This window comes from Myxocyprinus asiaticus, chromosome 32 (assembly GCF_019703515.2).
Source record: "Myxocyprinus asiaticus isolate MX2 ecotype Aquarium Trade chromosome 32, UBuf_Myxa_2, whole genome shotgun sequence".
In the NCBI taxonomy this organism is placed as follows: domain Eukaryota; kingdom Metazoa; phylum Chordata; class Actinopteri; order Cypriniformes; family Catostomidae; genus Myxocyprinus; species Myxocyprinus asiaticus.
The window spans coordinates 38,420,706-38,444,511 of NC_059375.1; the positions used below are offsets into that span (position 1 = coordinate 38,420,706).

Here is a 23,806-nt window from a genome sequence, read left to right on the forward strand (position 1 = left end):
TGCATACTCTAATATTTTATTTGACTGCCTTTACCTTTGATTACAGCGTGCATTCGACGTTGCATTGTTCGACAATCTTTTGCAACATCACAACATTTATTTCCGTCCAGAGTTATAGAGTCTTGAGCATTAATATTTTGCCGAGATCTTGTATTAGTGATGGGAGAGTCGAACCACTCCGTAAAGTCTTCACATGCACATCCCAAAAACTTTAAATGGGGTTAAGGTCAGGACTCTATGGTGGCAAATTCATGTGTGAAAATGATTCCTCATGCTTCCTGAACCACTCTTTCACAATTTGAGCCCGGTGAATCTTGGCATTGCCATCCTGGGATTGCATGTGCCGCTCCATAGAAAATCCACTGATGGGATAACCTGGTCATTCAGTATATTCAGGTAGTCAGCTGACTCCATTTTATTAAATGAAAAAAAAAATGTAAGTCGTTTTTTCTGAATAGCCTCACTAACAGGTGGCTTTCTTTTGGCCACACAGCTGTTTAGTCCCAATCTTGTAAGTTCTCATCACATTGTGCGTGTGTAAATGCTCTTACTTTCATTATTAAACATAGCCGTGATTTCTACGGTTGATTTTTTACGATGTGACTACAAGCGTTTTTGTGAGCTCAGATCATGATCATTCAATATTTTTTCCCTCCACATTTCTTCCACGAAACTGAGGGTTCACCACTATCCTTCCATGTTTTAATAAATCATTGGACAGTTCTTCACAATATTTCAGTGATTTCAGCAATTTCCTTAGTTGTTTTCTTTGCTTGATACAGGCCAATAGTTTGCCTCTTCTGAAACACAGTAACATCTTTTCCATGATCACAGGAAATGTCTTCCGACATGGTTGTTTAAGAAATGTGAAAATTCGCACTGCATCAGATAGGATTAAAAGTATTGTTGTCAGCTGAAACATATTAATCACTGCAATAATGTTCCAGTCTTAGGCTCTTAAGGCTCATAAGTATCTACTTTTAAATAACAACCAAATATTTATATAATTATATATAATAATATTATATTATATAATTAACTAACATGAAATAATGTATTGAAATGCATTAAGCACACACACACACACACACACACACACACACACACACATATATATATATATATATATATATATATATATATATATATATATATATATATATATTAGAGCCCAACCGATATGGGATTTCTGAGACCGATACCACTTTTAGAGGGGAAAAATTAACCGATTACCGATATGGTGGCCGATATAGTTAATGTTTGAACTGGAATGAAAACAGACCTTTTCTATGTGGATTTTTCACCGGTATGACTATGCAAAGGTGCTCAGAAGGTTGCTTTCTTAAACAAATATTTTTATCAAAGAATATTTGACATTATTATTATGCATTGTCAACAAATTCTAGAAATGAACACTGAGAAAATAAAGAATACATTCAAATAAAATAAATAGCTAAATAAACATCAGTACTGTTTAGTATCAGTCAAATGTTGACCATTTAAATAAGTAATAAATAAAAATAAAATAAATAGCTAAATAAACATCAGTATTACTGTTTAGTATCAGTCAAATGCTGACCATTAAAATAAAGAATAAATAAAAATAAAATAAATAGCTAAATAAACATCAGTACTGTTTAGTATCAGTCAAATGTTGACCATTTAAATAAATAAAAAGCTAAATAAACATTAACTGTACTGTTTAGTATCAGCCAAATGCTGACTGTATTAATACTGCCAAGACAAGAGATAAGACAGCGGCAGCGGTGTTACACCATATTCTGCTATACAAGTTCAGGGGAACTTTCAACAGTGGAAAACCAGACTTTTTAATATTACATTTTGTAAATGCAGTGACTGGAATTGTTTGGCTGAAGGGGGTACCAAACTGTGAATCCTGAACAAAACAGTTTGGTGAATACATGTTTACACTTTAGCTTTCACTCAGCTGACAACAATGAAAGTAGCTATGTGGTTAGCTAGTTAGCTATAAGCTCGTTGTCATGGAGAGTAAAAGATGGACTAGCATTGCATCTCACCAAATAGGTAACAGCGTAGCGTGAAATAAACACTCAACAGACACAATCAGACACAATCCACCACCGTGCCGTTGTCTGCTGAGCTGCATAAAGATGCTCTGATGTTTACCTTTCAATCTGCTACATTACTGACTGCACTGACAAACTATAGCTGGCTAACAGCAAACAGACATGAGTGACATGTTTGTCAGGGACAGGGTTAACGTTATATTAGTTTTATTGAAAAGGGAAAATGATGGGGTCATTGTTTATTAACTTTCCAGTATGTGTTTCACAAACTAGTTATCAGCTTACCGAGACATCGATGAACTCCGCCCTGTCTGCAGAGCCACCGTCAGTTCAGAGTCAGCTCTGTAAACAGTGGAGTCAGAGCGTGCTCGCTGAACAAACTACGCTATGACACCAATTCTAAAGCATTGTTTTCTGCTTTATATGTTCTGAAAAAAAAGTTTTCATATCTGCGCATATCGGTAAACATATACGCCGATACCGATTTATCAGCGAAAGGCTAATATCGGCCGATAATTTTGGCCAACCGATATATCGGTCGGGCACTAATATATATATACACTATATTGCCAAAAGTATTCGCTCACCCATCCAAATAATTGAATTCAGGTGTTCCAATCACTTCCATGGCCACAGGTGTGTAAAATGAAGCACCTAGGCATGCAGACTGCTTCTACAAACATTTGTGAAAGAATGGGCCGCTCTCAGGAGCTCAGTGAATTCCAGCGTGGTACTGTGATAGGATGCCACCTGTGCAACAAGTCCAGTCGTGAAATTTCCTCGCTACTAAATATTCCACAGTCAACTGTCAGTGGTATTATAACAAAGTGGAAGCGATTGGGAATGACAGCAACTCAGCCACGAAGTGGTAGGCCACGTAAAATGACAGAGCGGGGTCAGCGGATGCTGAGGCGCATAGTGCGCAGAGGTCGCCAACTTTCTGCAGAGTCAATCGCTACAGACCTCCAAAGTTCATATGGCCTTCAGATTAGCTCAAGAACAGTGCGTAGAGAGCTTCATGGAATGGGTTTCCATGGCCGAGCAGCTGCATTCAAGCCATACATCACCAAGTGCAATGCAAAGCATCGGATGCAGTGGGGTAAAGCATGCCGCCACTGGACTCTAGAGCAGTGGAGACGCGTTCTCTGGAGTGACGAATCACGCTTCTCTGTCTGGCAATCTGATGGATGAGTCTGGGTTTGGCGGTTGCCAGGAGAATGGTACTTGTCTGACTGCATTGTGCCAACTGTGAAGTTTGGTGGAGGGGGGATTATGGTGTGGGGTTGTTTTTCAGGAGCTGGGCTTGGGCCCTTAGTTCCAGTGAAAGGAACTCTGAATGCTTCAGCATACCAAGAGATTCTGGACAATTCCATGCTCCCAACTTTATGGGAACAGTTTGGGGATGGCCCCTTCCTGTTCCAACATGACTGCGCACCAGTGCACAAAGCAAGGTCCATAAAGACATGGATGAGCGAGTTTGGTGTGGAAGAACTTGACTGGCCTGCACAGAGTCCTGACCTCAACCCGATAGAGCACCTTTGGGATGAATTAGAGTGAAGACTGCGAGCCAGGCCTTCTCGTCCAACATCAGTGTCTGACCTCACAAATGCGCTTCTGGAAGAATGGTCAAAAATTCCCATAAACACACTCCTAAACCTTGTGGAAAGCCTTCCCAGAAGAGTTGAAGATGTTATAGCTGCAAAGGGTGGGCCTATGGATTAAGAATGGGATGTCACTTAAGTTCATATGCGTCTAAAGGCAGATGAGCGAATACTTTTGGCAATATAGTGTATATACCTGTATATACAGTATAGACATTTCACCCATATTTGGGAATTTATCCCTTGACTTTGGCTCTAACCATGAAGCTATAGGAACATATCCATAATTAATAAAATTATAATAACAAATTATAATTAACAACACAATGTTGTAAATAATCATTGTTCATTCATGATAACTTTAGCCTACTGTATGGTCTATGGATATATAATCAGTGCAGCAAACAGATTAGCATTTACATTTATGCATTTGGCAGATGATTTTATCCAAAGCCAATTGTAGTGAATTTAAGGTATACATTTTATCAGTAAATTTTCCTTGGGCTTCAAACCCATAACCTTGGTGTCAGCAGTACAATGCTCTACCAGTTGAGCTACAAGAACATTAGCCTTTGTATATTTCAGCTTGCCTCCTCTATTGAAGTCAATAGTAGCAGTGGGTTTTGTACAAAAGCCATACTGGCTGCCCCCTTGGATCTTCAATCTCTTTCTCAAACTCGTCGCTCGCTGGTCATTTGTCTTTGTGTCATGGAATAGCCCACGCATACTCTCACACCAAGAGCAGCAGCTTGAAATGAGATTCACTTGACGGCATAATCTCTCTCCGTTGAGCTCAACACAGATTAATTGCCCAAACAGGCAACTCTCTGCCCAATCACACTGCCAATCACATACCCCAACCTTTCTCACAACCTTTCCACTAGTTTCAAAGACGAATGATGACGTAGGTGGCTGTGTTATGACATGTTTACGAGTCTTACACCTAGTTTAAGAACATAGTTTAACATTCAAGTAATTTAATTAAGCATTTTAAGCCATCACTAGCTGGCTTTCATGTAATGGTTTGAAGATCTTAAAAATAGCATTTAGAGTAATTCATTCACACATTTGTTATTTGTAAACAAAATCCCTTTTTTTCAGACAGACAGCAAAAATACAGTAGCTGGAGTAATGACAAAAATAGTAATGTGTAGGCTATTTAGTTAAATTGAATGTTGTGTCATTCCATGTTGAAAATTTTGTTTTTAATATTTATTTTGTTTTTATTATTTTTTTATTGCTGAAAGTAATACTTAATGATCAAAGCCAAAAAATCTAATGTCATGGATCAATATTTACTGAGTAATCCATTATTTTGTTGAGAAGGGGTCAAAATGACACATTTCACAAATGATTTGGAGCAAAACTACAGGTCCAGAAATAACCTTAGAAAGGTGGCAGTGTCATTATTTTATTTTTACATGGAGATTGGAAGGTCGATAACTAAAATCAGTTGACTTCATCACCCCTTGTTGCATTATATGCCAATGGTGTTAGTCCAAAAATGGGGGGGGGGGAAACACTTTTTTGTGTTGTTTTTACAAAGTTATAGTGCCTATAACTCCAGAAGTATTACATATATTTTAATGTACTTTTAGATTCTGGTTCAGAACAAACTTTTCCTTTTGAGTCCAGATTTTTAATGCCCTATATGGTTAAATCTCAGAGATATTGGGCTCTCAATGCGGCTCCATCCATAAATTGTCACATTTGACCTATTTACAATTGTCGAAAAACAAATGTGGGTCACACATTTACAAAGCAATTTTTTTCTTGTCCAACAAAATAATGATCTGAAGTACAAATAATGCTGAAACTAGAAATGTACCTTTATTTATTGACACAAAAATGAATACAATATTGTTAAATTGTCCGGGTGTCAGAGACCATAAAAAGTAGCGATACCAAAACTTTCTGAAATTTGATTGATTTGACATGGAATAACCCTGATGTGCCGTATTTGGAGCTTTCAGTTATTTTTCAGTTTTAATGATAGCAATATTGAATATCTTTATGAGAGTTCATTTCAAAATGGCTGGCTTTTGATTGCAGATTTGGGTGTCATGGCAAATCTGAACACATTGGAGACATTGTTGAGTTCTCTTTGTTGAGATATCTACTAAAACTCTACATGTGAGATAACTAGGATCTCTTTCTCAAAAGAAAAAAAAAATCTTTGAATCTTCTTTCAGTCTCTACCGTTTACTGTTAGGAAAAAACATTCATGTGAATAAAAAATCTTATTTGTAATTTTTCTTTCCTACAGTATGTGTGATTGACTGCTGTTAAATCGTTGGTCTTCAGTGTCATTATTTGAAAACCCTGGAGGGAGAAGCCTATTTTTTCCAGATCAATATGTCAATCACATTCACCATAAAGCCGTATTTCAGTACTGAAGTGCTGTCTTGTGCTTAGTACATCATAGAAAAGATACGACTAAAGACTGACCACATCAATATGTGCCAAGCAGTCATTCCATGTAACAGCATCCAAATAAGGATTATAGTGTGAGTAATGTGTTTTAGACTTGAAGGTTTTGAAGTTTCAGCACCATGACACCTAACAGTCATGGTAAAATGATCATCATTGATTTTACTATACAAACATGTGGGTGCATTTAAAGGGATAGTTCACCCAATCATTATTTAGCCTACTCACCCTCATGTCACTCCAAACATGTATGCTACATAAAAGTACATATGAAAATAGTCCAACAGGTTTGAAACAACATGAGGGTGAGTAAATAATGATATGATTTTCATTTTTGGCTGAACTATTCCTTTAAAACACAGCACTCTGACAAGCCTGCTGCATGTGTGGCAAACTTTAACATGTGAACCCCAGGGACAAGGCATGTAGCCTTTGAAAATGATAAATGGTAGGAATGAGCGAAGTTGAAGTCTCCTCTCCCTGCTGTCTTTCAACAGTCCTCCTCTGCTCAGCCTTCACCTCTCCTTCTTTCCGGTTTAATCGTCCGACACTTCCCTCCTTCCACACCTTCTTCTGCTGTCCATCTAATTGATGGCCAGACACACTGGAGAGGCCTTCACTCTTTCTTTTCTATCTTTCTTTTTAATATCTTGCCTTTCAAAGATGATGGAGACTTAAGAAGGGCCTCTCGTTCCCACTGCCTATCTCCTCAACTCATTTTTTCACTCCCTCCTTCACTACGTCTTTTCTTTTCTTTATTATTCATTAAGTTTTCTTTTAAAGCACCAGAGAGAAGATATGCCGGCAGACTTAAACCCACCTGCATGAGGGAGAAAAAAATGAGCAAGGGAGGAAAAACATGGATATATAGAGAGAGAAAGATTGAAGGGAGAAGCATGTGGGGGTGCTACAGAGGGTTGCAGGTTTCAAACAGACAGAAGATACATGTGAATCTCACAAAAACATTCTCAGTTGTGATTTTCATTAATGTAATAAAGTCAATTGTACTCTTAAATACTGCAATGCATTTTTTTTTTTTTTTTTTTAATGAATCAACAAATAAAAATTCAAAGCAGTACAAAAAATACAACCATGATGTATAAATACTTTTAGATTTAAATAATATATCATTATTTATTAATTTTGGCATAATTGTAATGAGAATCTCATTACCGTAATGTGTCTGGACATTTTATTTTGGAGATTTATTCACATAGTAGATGGCTGTTATGGAGTATTTTTCTACTTATTATTTCATATCAGCAGAACACACAACGCAATAAATGCCCACAAAATATAAATACTTTTTTAATTAAATAATATATTATTTATTAAAAAAATTTAATTTTAATTTAATTATTATCTTTTTATTTTTTTATTTAAGTTATGAAAATCGTATCACCGTAATGTGTCCAGACGTTTAATTTTTCAGTTTTATTTGTAATGTAGATTCTCGTTATTCTAATGCAGTATTGTTTACTGTATTAAAGTTAGTTTACAAATTATTTAAGGCATAATGTATAATGCATAAATAAATTTAAATATTCTATTTTTTTTACTGTAGTACTGTACATTTTATTTTAAATGATTTTATATAAATATAACAAAAGGTACAACACAACAAATACTAGCATGATGTGTCAGTTATATATATATATATATATATACATATTATTATTATTATTAATATTTAATTTTTTTATTTCTACAGTAATGACTGACATTATATTAATGAAAATGGAGGGGAGAGGCTTAATTGTATCAATTGCTTAACTGTAATGAAAATAATGCCACAATAAATTTCTTTTTTTTTTTTTTTTTTAAGTAATAGTTCTCCAAATAGTCTCCTTAATATAATGTATTATTTCTTTCATTTTATTTTATTCAGGTGAAATATCATATGACCTGGTGTTGTTTGATTTTTTGAGATTTACTCAAACACAAGTTTGTGTCAGAAGGTAATAAAACAGGTTTACAGAAAAGCAGACCCTACAGATTAAAAAAAAAAAAAAAAAAAAAAAATGCAGAGCAAGAAACAAACTGAAAAATAATGTAAAAAATGAAATATTAGAGATCATAATATTAATATGATCTAAAAGAAAAGAAGTTGAGGGGGTAGTAAAAATAATGACAAACATGCATTAATAAATAAAGTGTGTGTGTATGCTGTTAGAAACAGTGAGAGAGAGAGAGAGAGAGAGAGAGAGAGAGAGAGAGAGAGAGAGCTGGCACAGGCATGACCGACACTCAGCGAGCTGCAAGCTGGCCAATCAGAGTTATCGACTCTTCTGAGCCGCTGCAGTGGAGGGAGTGAGCGAGAATTCTCCAACACGCATGCACACTCTCTCTCACACACACACACACACACACACACACACTCACCCTGAACGGAGCAGAGCGACACACGCTCGACAGGGGAGTGCGGACACGCAGTAACAATGTTACGCATGGGACAGCGAGTCTGTTTGGAAACTTTACCACACACAGAGGAAGCACAGAGGCAATTATGGACTTGCTTTATTAGGTACTACAGAATATTTTCTATTTGTATCACTCCTATGGGGCATAGCGTGCTTATTCTGTAATGAAGGAATGTGTTTTGGATAGTCGTATGCATTTGTGTGCGCGGAGAGAAGTTATGTGGCATAACGTTTCTATTTTATTTTATTATTGGTTTATTATTTACATTTATTGTAGATATTTAATGTTAATTCTTTAAATTGCAAGTAATGTGTGTGTATAATTGTGGGTGTTTGTATATAATGTAACCAATGCATTGGCAATGTGAAGCTGTTTGACCATGCCAATAAAGCTTGAGTCTGAAAATCGGAGTTTAAAGCAGTTAAAAGGAAAGAATAGGGTAGAGTGAAGTTATGGTGCATCAACCGAATATGATGACATTTCATTTGAAAGCATATACAAATCAAAGACTAAGTGAACATGATGTGTGTGAACGAGATCTGTATTCAGAATTCAGTATTTGTTGAGTGTACTGCTGGGTTCGCTGTAGATCCCCAGCTGTGCTGCGTGAACTAACGCTTCTAGTCACTATGTGCTTGTGTGCGCAGATGCAAGCTTCATCATATTGCATGTGCGTTACCAGCGTACAGAGGCAGACACAGTTGAGGCAAGCATGTGTGCAGCTTAGAAGGCTTATCTTCTTACAGCCGCACTTAAAATCCACCGTGAGCCAGGGTCGAGCTGTCATCCAGACTAAAGGAGAGGAGAGAGCGATTAGGGGCGGTAGATGAATGCTAATAATGTTAGGGTGGATTCCACTGCTGGAGAAGTTATTGGTGTGGCTTCAGATGTTTTGTAACATTATCAATGGGTCTGTTGTTTCAAGACAAGTTATTTTCTTTTTGGTATGCTTCACTCTTTCACTCTCAACACCCACTCAATGTTCGAGACATAATGTTGCTTTTATTACTGCGTGTGAATGGATGGTTGTATATGGTTGTAGTTCAGTACAAAGTGTGTGCTGTTGGACTGCCAGTGAGTTAAATGGATGATAAAAAAAAAAGAGTTATAGATAGAGAAAGAGATAAAGAAAGCTTTTAAATTCTGCCCTGAATGGAAAACCTTCTTTTGCTCTGCTCTTTCTTCTGGTATGATTCAATTTGGAGCACTTTGCTGAGCTGGTTGTGGGATTCAAGGCAAATTTGATTCTCTCCAGAGAGCAGTAGTGTTCTGCTTTATGATTCACCCTCAGCCAATCGACATACAGGCCTAGTTATACATATAGCTATAATGTGGACATTTCCAGCTGGAAAACCTAACAGTTCTTCAGGCCTCTTTTTGGCAATGCACAGAGAGCTGTTCCTCCTGAGTCATTTCATTGATTCAGATTTTGTTGTGTTGACAAATCCACAAATTATATTAATCCAAGTGCCTATACTCTGCAAGGTATTTGGGGCTTTTGACACTTTTTATTGATTAAAATAGTAGAGTGAACAGGATATTATTGGATAGAGAGAGGAAATAATGTTAAGATTTAATGTATGATGGAATCAAACCTGCAACTCCTGCCTGAGCACCATGGTTCAACATGGAGGTTATGACCAACAGTGGCGGATTTATGCATGGGCGACATGGGCAGTTGCCCAGGGCGGCATCTTGTGGCGGGGCGGCATGAGGCACCAGGGTGCTTAACTGCACATGTTAAGTTTAATGTCAATATGCTGGGGCGCTGCCAAGATATAGCTTAACGATCTCATTGGAGAGCTCGCCATTGAATTTGTTGATGCATTGTAAGAGAACAGTTTGGTCTATCAAAAAGCTTTTGATAACTTTTTATCATGAGTGTCTCTAGACGATACATGCCAAATGTTGTGCATAATGGATGTACAGCCAAGGAGGAGTTTGAAAAAAGGTAGATTTTTCTGAAAATTCCAAATTTGAGTTACAGAACAGAAAGTTTGTAACCATGGTAGAATTTTGTTTCTAAGCCTCATGATTCAAAAGTTTCATAAACGTAAGTTCAACTTTGAGCTGTTGGTGGCACTAAGGGTTTAGAGATAGAGACCCCAAATTTGCTATGATATAAGTTCAGACTATCCTCTATCAGTCTGCCAATTTGCATAACTTTCTTCCAAACTGTTCTATGGGTTGCCATAAAATTCAGTCATGGTAGAAAAAGATGAGAAAGAAGACTTATAGATACAATAGGTTCCTACACACCTTTGGTGCTTTGCCCCTAATAATAATACATTGCATTTATTTATTTCCCAAGATCAAGGTCAGTTTACAAAACCATCAACATACTGTCTATTCCAGTCACATTTTACTTCATGTAGATCAGTCTGCAGACATCAGTGTTAAACAGAGGTCACATAATAAATCAGTCTATGAACCTTCACCTTGTTAACCTCTGAAAGGCCTTTTGTACCAAAAAATTCAGAAAACCAGAATGTCAATACATGAATCAAACACTTGAGGCATTTTAACCTTTAAACTTTCAATATTGTTCCTCTAATTTATACTCTGCACAACGAGTCCTTCTAATAGAGAAGATATTGGCTATCTCGCCTAGATGTTCACAGGCAGACGTAGTCTGTACGCTGACAGCTCATTACTTCTTGTAGCTCTTTAATTAAGCTAATACTCTTATGCTAAAAGCTGGCAGTGTCACAGTTCACAGAAAGTCATTAATACCATGAATTAAACTAGCAATGAAGGAGGCTGATTTGGCTGTGCTTGCAGGAGGCTAATGTCTACACCTCTCTGTTTGTTGTGTTACAATGTCTGTTTAAGACAAATACTGCATAGCTTATTGCTAAGTGTTGACAGTGATTTCAAACAGCTCTTCGAGGAGAGGGAAACGTTGTTAGGAAGACAAAAAAGCTTGCAATAAAGTGATTATCCTGCTGTGCAAGATTGTTAAGGATGCTTATTGTTGTCATGAAAGTAGCGATTTGTCTCGGTAAAAGAGACGAATGGATAATGAAACATGAGTGGGGATCACAATAAGTTTTGATGGCATATCTTCTTCATTTACTCCTCTTGTACCGTTCATTCAGTTTTTCTCATTTCTTCCCTTTGATGTTTTCTTATCACTCTCTTTCCGCCATACAGTAATCCTCGCTTTCCTTTCCTTACCATTGCTTCCTTTTCTTTCCCTCCTTTCCTTTCTTACCCTTATTTAATTTACCTTTCCTCTGTTCCTTTCATTTCCTCCCCTTTCCTTTCATATTGTTACTTCCTTTCCTTATCCTCCTTGAGCCCTTTCACTTTCCTGCATAATATTCCTGCCTTTCCATGCCCCTTTCCTTTCCTTTCCTGTTCATTCAGCTTTTTATGTCCTTTCTTTCTTTTCTATGATGTCTCTCCTCTCCCTCACTTCACCATGTGAATCATCCCTTTCCTTTCCTTACCATTACTTCCTTTTCTTCCCTTTCCTTTCCTTTTCTTCCCTTTCCTTTCCTTTTATTTCCTTTACTTTATTAACATTACTTCCTTCCCTTTCTGTATCGTAAGTATTAGATTCATAAAACTGATTTGTTTACCACACCAAAGGGGATATCACCTCATTTATCTCTCTATCACTTGCACCCGCACTGGCATTTCTGAAATCTCTTAGCATTTGTCCATCTTTATCTGGTCTATATCTCCTTCCTTGTGATTTCCCATGAGCTTCCCTCCCCTGTCAACTTTCATGGCAGACAAGTTATGAGAGAGAAACAACACAGTTAACCCTTTCATGTGTAACGTCACACATATGTGTTTCTGCAACAGCCAGTTACATTACAAGCTGCCAGATTCAAATCGGCTTTCACACCGACACAGGCTGCGCTGGTCAAGCGTCTGTGATTTATATTTGCTCAAACAGTTACCCATACAGTCTTTTAAGCCACAGAATAAGTTTATTTTATATACATACATCCAACTCATCACCAAAGTATCATGATAAAAAGTTTACAGCTCTTATATGCGCAGTCAATACATCAAACGCGATCTTCCTCCGATGCATGCTGCCATTTGTTTATATTAGTAGCGATTGTCATTCGTCAAACAAACAGCTACTCAAAGAGTCTTTTCAAGTACATAATATGTTTATTTTATGTATCAAACAGCCAAATTGTCACCAAAGTACCACAATAACAGTTCACAGCTTGTATATGCACAGCCATCATATCTAAACGCGATCTTCCCATGCATGCAGCCACATCTACTTATTAGGTGCAGATTTCACACAAACAGCAACTTAAACAGTCTTTTCAGGCATATAATATGTTTGTTTTCTGAAACAGACAGCCCATCTATCACAAAAGCACCACAATAAGTTTAAAACTTGTATACTCCCAGTGAAAACAAGCGGATCGAGCATGATTATTCGATGCACGCAGCCAAGTCTGTTTACATTAGCGCTTGTCACACACACACACACACACACACACACACACACACACACACAATGTCTGAGATGTCAAACAGTGCATTGGCAAACCAGACTGCTGATATTATTTGTTCATTTGTTTTTTTATAGCTATAAAAATTAAATAAATATAGCAAAAAAAGTACAGCAGACATAACCCGTTTGTTCACATGTTTACTGGATTATATACAGTGTTTTTCTTACATTTTATTTTTTATTTTTTATTTTTTTATGACAACACATCAAAAATTTTAATAAAATTGAAAAAATAAAATACTCACCTACACTCTGCCCCCCGGCTGTGCAGTGTCACATGCAAAAGTAACTCACTCCAGGGGGAACAGCAGGGGAATTTAGACTCAGCTCATGAAAAGGTTAAACAGAACATGATACACTGTAAAATAAAATTTTAATTTATGTTCCACACTGTCGCATATGCTTTCTGTTTTCCCTTTCGTCTCATTTTCCTTCTCTTCCATTTTCCTTTTTTTTTCTGTTTCCAGTGTGATGTTACAGCATGTTCCTCTCTCTTATTTTTCCTCTTATTTTCTTTTTCCTTTTCCCTTTCCTTTTCCTTTTCTAACCTTACCTTTTCCTTTGTTTTTTCTTTTCCAATGTGAAGCCACATTGTAAAGGGGTTATAGGGAAAGGAGGAGGCGAGAACCGGCTTGACAACATAAATAATAGTTTAATAATAAACTTAAACAAAAACACACAAACATAAACACATGCAGGACAGCTGCCCATAGTTCTCTCTCTCTCTCGAACAGCCGTCCCTGGTAGCCTTTATCCCTCGCTTGCCTCATCAGGCTGATTGGGGTCCGGGCATGCGTCATTCCAGCCCGGCCCCGCCCTCCTCCGCGCCACACACGTTCCACTGTCATACTGTTTCCTTTTTCTTTGCTTCCCTTCACTTCCATTTTTCTTTTTCCAGTGTGAAGTCAGAACATGTTACACTGTCATAGACCCATACAAATTCATTTTCTCTCTGTTTCTTTTAATTTATTCTACTTTATTCCCTTTCCTTTCCTTCACTTTCTTTTCCTTTCCTTTTCTTTCCTTTCTTTAACTTTTCTTTAACTTTCCTTTTAAGTCTGTACTCTTTCTCTCAAACACAGAGGTGTCAAATGGTCTGATGATGTTTTTTCCCTCATTATTTCAGAGTCTTATCAGGTTGGTGTGACCTCTTGATTGAGGGTACAGAGGAAAAAGGCAGCCATGATAAACATTTCATTACTAAAGTTAAATAAGATCATCTGTACACACACACACACACACCAAATACACAACCCATACACTCATGGAATGCAAAAGCCACTTCACACATCACGCAGTAAATTACACTGCAGGCGAAACGTGCATTCACGCTAATTACTTTGTAATAACACTCATCCATGCACACAGCTAAAACACATACACACCATGACTACAAACTGTCAGAAACAGACAGAAAGTGCAACAGTGATACATACAGGCAGTTCTGAGAGTGCTAAAGTGAGAAAGGGAGAGGCAGTTCTTTTCTCCTACTGTGAACCTTGAGACACTAAACACACACAGTCTGCCATGCCACTTGGCCTTTTGATAATTATTTTAGGAAATTATTTATTCATATTTACATTTTACAATACTGTACACTCTTCTAATGGTTCTTTGCAGGACCTTTGGTTCTCTCTTCTCATTGAAAACGATTCTGCCTTACAAAGCCAAATGCAAAAAAAAAAAAACGCTTTAAATGTGAATTATATAATATTTGTATTTTTTTTGCTGGATCTGAGCATAATTGAGCAAAAACTGTCTGTCACAGGAGATATCATAGTCTAAGACAGTGTTTCCCAACCTTTTTTCTACCACAGCATACTTTTTACAACTAAATAATTCTACAGCACACCGCTATCCCACATAGGCTAACCATCGTCAATATTTTTCCTTTTCAAGAACTTGTCCATGTTTTCTGTCCATCTTAGTAGCATGTTTACTTGTAATGTTTGAAATTCGGCAATGCAATGCAAAAAACAAACAAACAAAAAAACAGTCACATAGGTAGGCTACGCTGTGTGAGGTCACAGGTGGCAAGAGTGCTAAATGGGTAATGAAAAAACAACAAATTTGCTTCTTTTTTGTAGAATTTGTAAATTTGTTCTTGCAATGCCACAACAAATTACAGGGATGCAAACTCATGAGGGGCGAAAAAGGTAAGACAATCACTGGTCCAAGAAAATTTTTTCTGTGAATTTTATTTTTTAAAGAATAAGTTAAAAGCACCAATTCCAGCTATTTTAGTGATTCAAGTTTATTCAAGTTTACAATTGTGCGGCATTAGCTGCAAAATAAAGAGTATTTTGGCGAGGCTTGCTTCTGTTTCACAAATGTGTTCAATTTTTTTAACTGATTAGATCAGTGTCCCCGTCTGGAAATGTCACTAGGTGGCAACAAATGAGCGTCTTATGTGCTATGAGTGAGTCAGTGAATCATTTTGAGTTGTTCAAGACTGAAATCTACCTAGAGACTTTATAGTGTTTAAGCATTAAACGAACAAAGCAGATCTATAGTCTTCCTTCCTCTGAGCATGATTTTTCATCTAAAAAGACAACAATAATAGTTTCAATAATGTCCTTACCTTCTCCTCTATTAAAACTTGCATGGCTACAAATCTACTGACTTGAGTGAATTATAAACACAAAGCAGATCTACGGTATCATTTTCCTACAGTAGCCTATTTAAACTGCTGAGCATGGCTTTTATCAGAAAAGACCACAATAATTGACAAATAATAATAATTTTGAGTTTCAATAATGTTCTTTCTTCATTATAAAGCGCATTTCACATGAGTTGAGTCAAGGAGTCAACGGTCCATTCAACGCCAGCGTCAAGCATGCATTGCCCTCCACATAACAAGAGTTGCAGAAAGCGTCACAGAGGGACGATTTTACTAGTTTGCCACGTAAAAAAGCGGGAGGTGTGCACAATAAACATTGAAAACATGTATTTGGAAGAGAGAAAAAAGTAATACTACAGAAAGTAATAAAAGGACTCGTTTATGTTTAGGTCTAAGCTTTTTCTTGGTGAATTTAAATTAGTTCAATAACTGGGGTCTCTGATATTCGTAAACTATAAGGTAATATTTAATTGAGACATTCAATGTCTCTTCACAAATTTGGACAGTTTTTAAATATTTCTTGTTCTCTCAAAGACATTATTGGTGAAGCAAATACATGTGTGTGAAAAACACTTTGGTGTGAAGTGGCGTCACTTCATAGACTCCAATGTATTCTGCAGTGCTGACGCGAGTCATGCGAAAGACCCTTAATGCGTATAAATATCAGTCACTTTTGCACATTAATCATTGTTTTTCACAATCACAAAAGTGACCGATTATGGTTTCAAAACGGCAAATTTCTCCGAAAGGTGAGGAGTTTGGATCCCTGAAATTATTATTTTTTCTTGCATTTATTTATTTTGTGAAATTTGATAATTTTCCACAGCACACCTGACAATCTTTCGTGGCACACAGTGGTTGGGAAACACTGGTCTAAGAGACCTGATTTCGGTCATAACTAAATTTTGAGAAAATGTGTTGATACTGCGTTTTGCCTTTGCAGTGCAGCATTTTTGCTATATTTTGTACTATAACATTTATACCTTAAATGCACCGATTTTCACTTTGGATGAAAGCGTCTGCCAAATGTATAATTGCAAATATAGGGTTCTTGAGCTTTCGACAGTGCATCCTGAAAATATTCACAGCGCTTCACTTTTTCCACATTTTGTTATGTTCCAAAATTGATTAAATTCATTATTTTCCTCAAAATTCTACAAACAATACCCCATAATTACAACGTGAGAGAAGTTTGTTTGAAATCTTTGCAAATTAATAAAAAAAATAAATAAATAAAAAATAAAAAAAAACACATGTACATAAGTATTCACAGCCTTTGCTCAATACTTTTTTGAAGCACCTTTGGCACCAATTACAGCCTCAAGTCTTTTTGAGTATGATGTTACAAGCTTGACACCTATTTTTGGGCAGTTTCTCCCATTCTTCTTTGCAGAACCTCTCAAGTTCCATCAGGTTGGATGGGGAGCGTCGGTGCACAGTCATTTTCAGATCTCTCCAGAGATGTTCTATCGGGTTCAAGTCTGGGCTCTGGCTGGGCCACTCAAGGACATTCAAAGAGTTGTCCCAGAGCCACTCCTTTGTTATCTTGGCTGTGTGCTTAGGGTCGTTGTCCTGTTGGAAGATGAACCTTCGCCCCAGTCTGAGGTCCAGAGCGCTCTGGAGCAGGTTTTCATCAAGGATGTCTCTGTACATTGCTGCATTCATCTTTCCCTCGATCCTGACTAGTCTCCCAGTTCCTGCCGCTGAAAAACATCCCCACAGCATGAAGCTGCCACCACCATGCTTCACTGTAGGGATGGTATTGGCCAGGTGATGAGTGGTGCCTGGTTTCCTCCAGACATGACGCTTGCCATTCAGGCCAGAGAGTTCAATCTTTGTTTCTCATGGTCTGAGAGTCCTTCAGGTGCCTTTTGCCAAACTCCAGGCAGGCTGTCATGTGCTTTTTACTGAGGAGTGGCTTCCGTCTTGCCACTCTACCATACAGTCCTGATTGGTGGAGTGCTGCAGAGATGGTTGTTCTTCTGGAAGGTTCTCCTCTCTCCACAGAGAAATGCTGGAGCACTGTCAGAGTGACCATTGGGTTCTTGGTCACCTCCCTGACTAAGGCCCTTCTCCCCCGATTGCTCAGTTTGGCCAGGCGGCCAGCTCTAGGAAGAGTCCTGGTGGTTCCAAACTTCTTCCATTTACGGATGTTGGAGGCCACTGTGCTCATTGGGACATTCAATGCTGCAGACATTTTTCTGTACCCTTCCCCAGATCTGTGCCTTGATACAATCCTGTCTCGGAGGTCTACAGACAATTCCTTGGACTTCATGGCTTGGTTTGTGCTCTGACATGCACTGTTAACTGTGGGACCTTATATAGACAGGTGTGTGCCTTTCCAAATCATGTCCAATGAACTGAATTTACCACAGGTGGACTCCAATCAAGTTGCAGAAACATCTCAAGGATGATCAGTGGAAACAGGATGCACCTGAGCTCAATTTTGAGTGTCATGGCAAAGGCTATGAATACTTATGTACATGTGATTTTTTCATTTTTTATTTGTAATAAATTTGCAAAGATTTCAAACAAACTTCTATGGGGTATTGTTTGTAGAATTTTGAGGAAAATAATGAATTTAATCCATTTTGGAATAAGGCTGTAACATAACAAAATGTGGAAAAAGTGAAGCGCTGTGAATACTTTCCGGATGCACTTTATATAGCACTATACAGTTTCTTTGGTGATTCAAAAGTTATTGGTGTTTTGTTATGTTTTCATCCATTAACAGAGAACGAGTTCCACCAGAAACCTTTTTGAAATCTTTATTTATAAAGGAATAATTCACCCATTTTTTATTTTACTTTATTTTTTTAATTATTTGCAAACCATATGATTTTCTTTCTTCCATGGAACTCAAAGAAGATGACTAAAAATATACACTACCGGTCAAAAGTTTTGAAACACGTGACTGAAATGTTTCGCATGATCTTAAAAATCTTTTGATCTGAAGGTGTATGCTGAAATGTTTGAAATTAGTTTTGTAGACAAAAATATAATTGTGCCAACATATTAATTTATTTCATTATAAAACTGAAATGTAATAAAAAAAAAAAAAAAAAGTTTTTGAAATTGATGACTTGGACCAAATAATAAAGAAAAGCAGCCAATAAGTGCCCAACATAGATGGGAACTCCTTCAATACTGTTTAAAAAGCATCCCAGGGTGACACCTCAAGAAGTTGGTTGAGAAAATGTCAAGAGTACATGTCTGCAAATTCTAGGCAAAGGGTGACTACTTTGAAGATGCTAAAATATAACACAGTTTTGATTTATTTTGGATTTTGTTTAGTCACAACATAATTCCCATAGTTCCATTTATGTTATTCCATAGTTTTGATGACTTTACTATTATTCTAAAATGTGAAGAATTTTTTTTTTTTATAATAAAGAATAAGTGTTTCAAAACTTTTGACTGACAGTGTATATATTTTTTTCTTCTTGGAGATTGATGGCCCTAGTCTCCATTTTTAGAAAAATGCATTCTGCCTATTCTGAGGGTGAGTAAAAGATGACATTTGAAATAATTTTTGGGTGAATTATTCCTGTAAGAATGTACTGACACAGTCTATGACACATCTTTTCTACAGACAGTGGCTGTGTGCAAAGATTATTATTATTATTATTTTTTATTTCATTTTTTTTTCTCAATTTTGTATCTGGATTTTAAAGGATGCAGATATATTTTTTGTTCAGTTTAGTTGTAAGATATCAGTTCACTTTTTATTCATAGTTTTGGAACCTATTCAACATAGATATTTTTAGAATTTGTAAACAATAATAATAATAATACTATTATTATTATTATTATTATTATTATTATTATTATTATTGACTTTTAGAATTTTAAATACAACAGTAATATATCTCAGTCGTGCACCTTTAACTTTAAAACCTTCTGGCTTTTATTTTGACATTCTGAACTCTCCAGGAAGTCCTGTATGTGTCTGTTAGTAGGCAAGTTCACAGTAGTTTAATTTGCTGCTTATTCAAATTCTGGTAAAATGCACATCCAGTGCCATTCTAAATGCATATATAAGTGAACCAAACTATTGAGCATCTACATCTGAGATGTTGTTCATAAGTAGCACTCAAATATTGCGCACGCTAAAAATAGCCACGAGTATGTGTGTCAGCAGAGCAGTGCCTTTCACTAACGCGCTGGCACTGTGCATGAATTTTATATATTTACTTATTAAACGCAGCCTTTTGTGATTCACAGAGCTACTGCACATCTTCAAGTGGCTTTGAATAAAATACACAAGTCATATGAACTGCTTTAATGGTGTTTTTATGGTCCTTTTATGTCATTTTTGGATTTTGACAGTAACGAACATGACTAACACACAGTATCAGATTTGGATCTGGCTCGTCGGACCGATACCTGATCCGTCTAAAAACATCAGTATCGGATGGGGTTGTGCCGACAGACGATGATCTCGAGATCGACAATGGTCAGAGTGATCACCACTAGCTGATGCCTTTGACGATGTCAAGACAATGTTTGGCTCGTTTTCCCATTAATGTATTAAATTATTATTATTACTATTACTATTATTATTATTATTAGGCTATTATTATTATTATCAAATTAATATTACAAATAATTTGCCCGTAGACACACAGACACACGTTTGAAGAAACACACTTTATTATATTATTAAGAACAGTTGACAGAAAAGTGTCTATGCGCATGTATGACACGCTGTTTGTATGGAGGCGTGCAGTCTCGTGAAACACGTGCATGTAAAAGATGCTCACTCTTTCTTTGTTTCTGTCTTCTGATTTTTTTTTTTTTTTGCAAGAACAGTATCGTCTATGAGTGCTGCAAATGACCTCAGACATCTCAGCTCAGGAGGTGTTTTGAGTTCACTTTATTTCCACAGAGCAGTTCATTGTGACCACAACTCTGCAGCCTATACATCTGTGATTAAAACATAAAATAATACAAAAACACATTCACCTCGAACCATGATTTATATTTCAGTGAATATTATCATCATTATAATTATTATTTTTACATTTATAATTGTTTTGATGTCTTCATTTCTGTAAGTAATTTTCCGCCTGCATGTTTAGACGGAGACTTGCCTGATGGTAAATGGAAAGATGGTTACTTATACATACACTACCGGTCATTCTTTATTAGGAAGAAGGTATGTTGCTAATGATTGTCAGTGCCACCTTCTCTCTCTCTCTCTCTCTCTCTCAATGAAATCTCTCTCTTTCCTTCACATTAACTCACTCATCCATTTAACTTCCTATTCTCCTATCTGTGGGCTGAATTAGCACCTCTCTCTCTTCTCTGCTCTACTACATACACTACCGGTCAAATGTTTTAAAACACTTACTCATTCTTTATTATATATTTATATAGTTATATATATATATATATATATATATATATATATATATATATATATATATATATATATATATATATAAATATTATTATTATTATTATTTTCACATTTAGAATAATAGTAAAGTCATTAAAACTATGGAATAACCTAAATGGAACTATGGGAATTATGTTGTGACTAAACAAAATCCAAAATAAATCAAAACTGTGTTATATTTTAGTATCTTCAAAGTAGTCACCCTTTGCCTAGAATTTGCAGACATGTACTCTTGACATTTTCTCAACCAACTTCTTGAGGTATCACCCTGGGATGCTTTTTAATAGTATTGAAGGAGTTCCCATCTATGTTGGACACTTATTGGCTGCTTTTCTTTATTATTTGGTCCAAGTCATCAATTTCAAAAACTTTTTTTATTTTATTTTTTTATTACATTTTAGTTTTATAATGAAATAATTGAATATGGTGGCACAATTATATTTTTGTCTACAAAACTAATTTCAAACATTTAAGCATACGCCTTCAGATCAAAAGATTTTTAAGATCATGAGAAACATTTCAATCAAGTGTTTCAAAACTTTTTACCGGTAGAGTACATTGAGCTGCCTGCTCTGTTGTAAGGTCTTTCACACTGTATTCTGGTTGCTAGGAAACAGAATAGCATTCTCAGCATGTCTCAGCTATGCTCATACAAGCAAAATACAATTTGATGTATAATATGACAATATGTTGAAGATAGATATAGATACTGTAGCCAGACAGACAGATAGAACGACAGAACGACAAATGTACCAACACACTCTCACGGCAAAATCCTCAGGATTCGTACGACTTTTTCTAAATTTGGCTAATTTGTATGATATCATGGGACTGCACTCGTTTGAATTCCTACGACTTTCACTACAGCCCATGACATTGCTGGACATCGTTTCCATCTATTACGCTACAGTAACTTGCTTCTGTCACACACAACAGCTTCTTATCATGTTTACACACTCTACTGATTGGTTAAGTTTAGATAAGGGGTTTGGGTAAGGGCATAATATTAATAAGTATGTGCTTAACTCCTCATGCGCAGAACTCACACTTACATCCGCATTAGACATCCGAGAATTTGCACTTGATGAAGTTGTACGTGTTTATGCGAACAACATCGTGCGAGACCATACGAAATAGCCAACTTGTAAATTATGTATGACTTTTCAGGAGATCGGGTTGGATAGACAGACACAGAACGACAGATAAAATGACAGAACGAACAACAGAACAGCAGATGATTGATAGATAGATAGATAGACAGACAGACAGATAGATCAACTGCTCTTTAAAACGCTCCTGATTTATTTGTCAAATAAACATTGTATGTATAGTTTTTCCTTTAAAATAAACATACACTGTGCCATTTTTCATCCTCAGATATTTGAAACACTGCAAGTTGTGTCTTTCTATCTGTATATCAGTGTAAGCTAAAATAGGTTATTACTACACACAGTGATGTGTCCTGGGGTGGTGAACTTTCCCAGGCCTAAAGAATATTTGATTTCAGGTTTGTTTTCTCTCAGCTACTCAGAGTTCAGCTTGAGCCACCAGGAAACTCCACGAGGCATCTGATCTGTGCCTGTGGAAATGGAAACAGTGTGGCTCATTTTTAAGTAAAGAGAACACCCATATCGCCTCAGGTCAGTGTTACCCAACACGTGGCCCACGGGTTGCATGGCAAAAGATTTTGGCTATACCACATACCACACATAGTCTACTTAGTATGAAAAATTCTGTTATTTTTATTTTATTTTTATTTATTTTTTCATAATACTTTAATAAGTATGAGTTGTGTGACTGAAGGGATCCTGGTTTGGGGCATCTGAGCATTCCAAAGTTAGGTAGCCCTGCCTTAGGTGGTGGCTTTCTGTAAAGACCTCTTCCCAAGTCCTGCTAAGTATCAAACATAACATAGAAATAACCCGTGAGCTGTTAGATTCGCCATGTTTATGCCCTTTGAAATCTTAATGATTCATAGAGGTCCATATATAAACTGTGAGGTCGCATCGTGAAGTCAAATGCCCACAAACAGGAACGATACTATTGATTAGTGATGGTATGATCTGATACCTGGATCGGTATCGGCTCCGATACTAGGGTTGGGCGATCTTCTCCATAGTCAGATTGTCCTATCGTCAGCCTGTGAGATTGCCAATACCCCATATGATCATGGGGGGTTCACGTTAAAACCGACGAACACCGATATGCCAATTACATCGGCAACCCCCGGGCTGAGGGATCGGTGAATATTCAAAATATTTAAAAAGCATCCCAGGGTGACACCACAAGAAGTTGGTTGAGAAAATGTCAAGAGTACATGTCTGCAAATTCTAGGCAAAGCGTGACTACTTTGAAGATGCTAAAATATAGCACAGTTTTGATTTATTTTGGATTTTGTTTAGTCACAACATAATTCCCATAGTTCCATTAATGTTATTCCATAGTTTTGATGACTTTACTATTATTCTAAAAAAAAATAAAAATATATATATATATATATATATATATATATATATATATATATATATATATATATATATATATATATATATATATATATATATATATAAAATATAGAATGAGTAAGTGTTTCAAAACTTTTGACCGGTAGTGTATGTAGTAAAGCAGAGAAGAGAGAGAGGTGCTAATTCAGCCCACAGATAGGGGAACAGGAAGTTAAATGGACAAGTGAGTTAATGTGAAGGAAAGAGAGAGAGAGAGAGAGAGAGAGAGAGAGAGAGAGAAGGTGGCATTGATGATCATTAGCAACATACCTTCTTCTCGTATAGCTTTCTT

General features: G+C 36.6%; 1 protein-coding gene across 2 annotated transcripts in view; it reads left to right on the forward strand.

Annotated features, from left to right (window-relative positions):
- Nucleotides 1-23,806, forward strand: part of LOC127423077 (cadherin-18-like) — a 341,580-nt gene that overhangs the window by 184,825 nt on the left and 132,949 nt on the right. The window contains exon 1 of one of the 2 annotated variants that reach the window (XM_051667109.1): nt 8,468-8,603. The exons of the other annotated variant lie outside the window; for it this stretch is intronic. The gene's annotated coding sequence lies outside the window, so the exon portion shown is untranslated. Of the gene's footprint in view, nt 1-8,467; nt 8,604-23,806 lie in introns of those variants that run through there. 2 annotated transcript variants of the gene reach the window in all.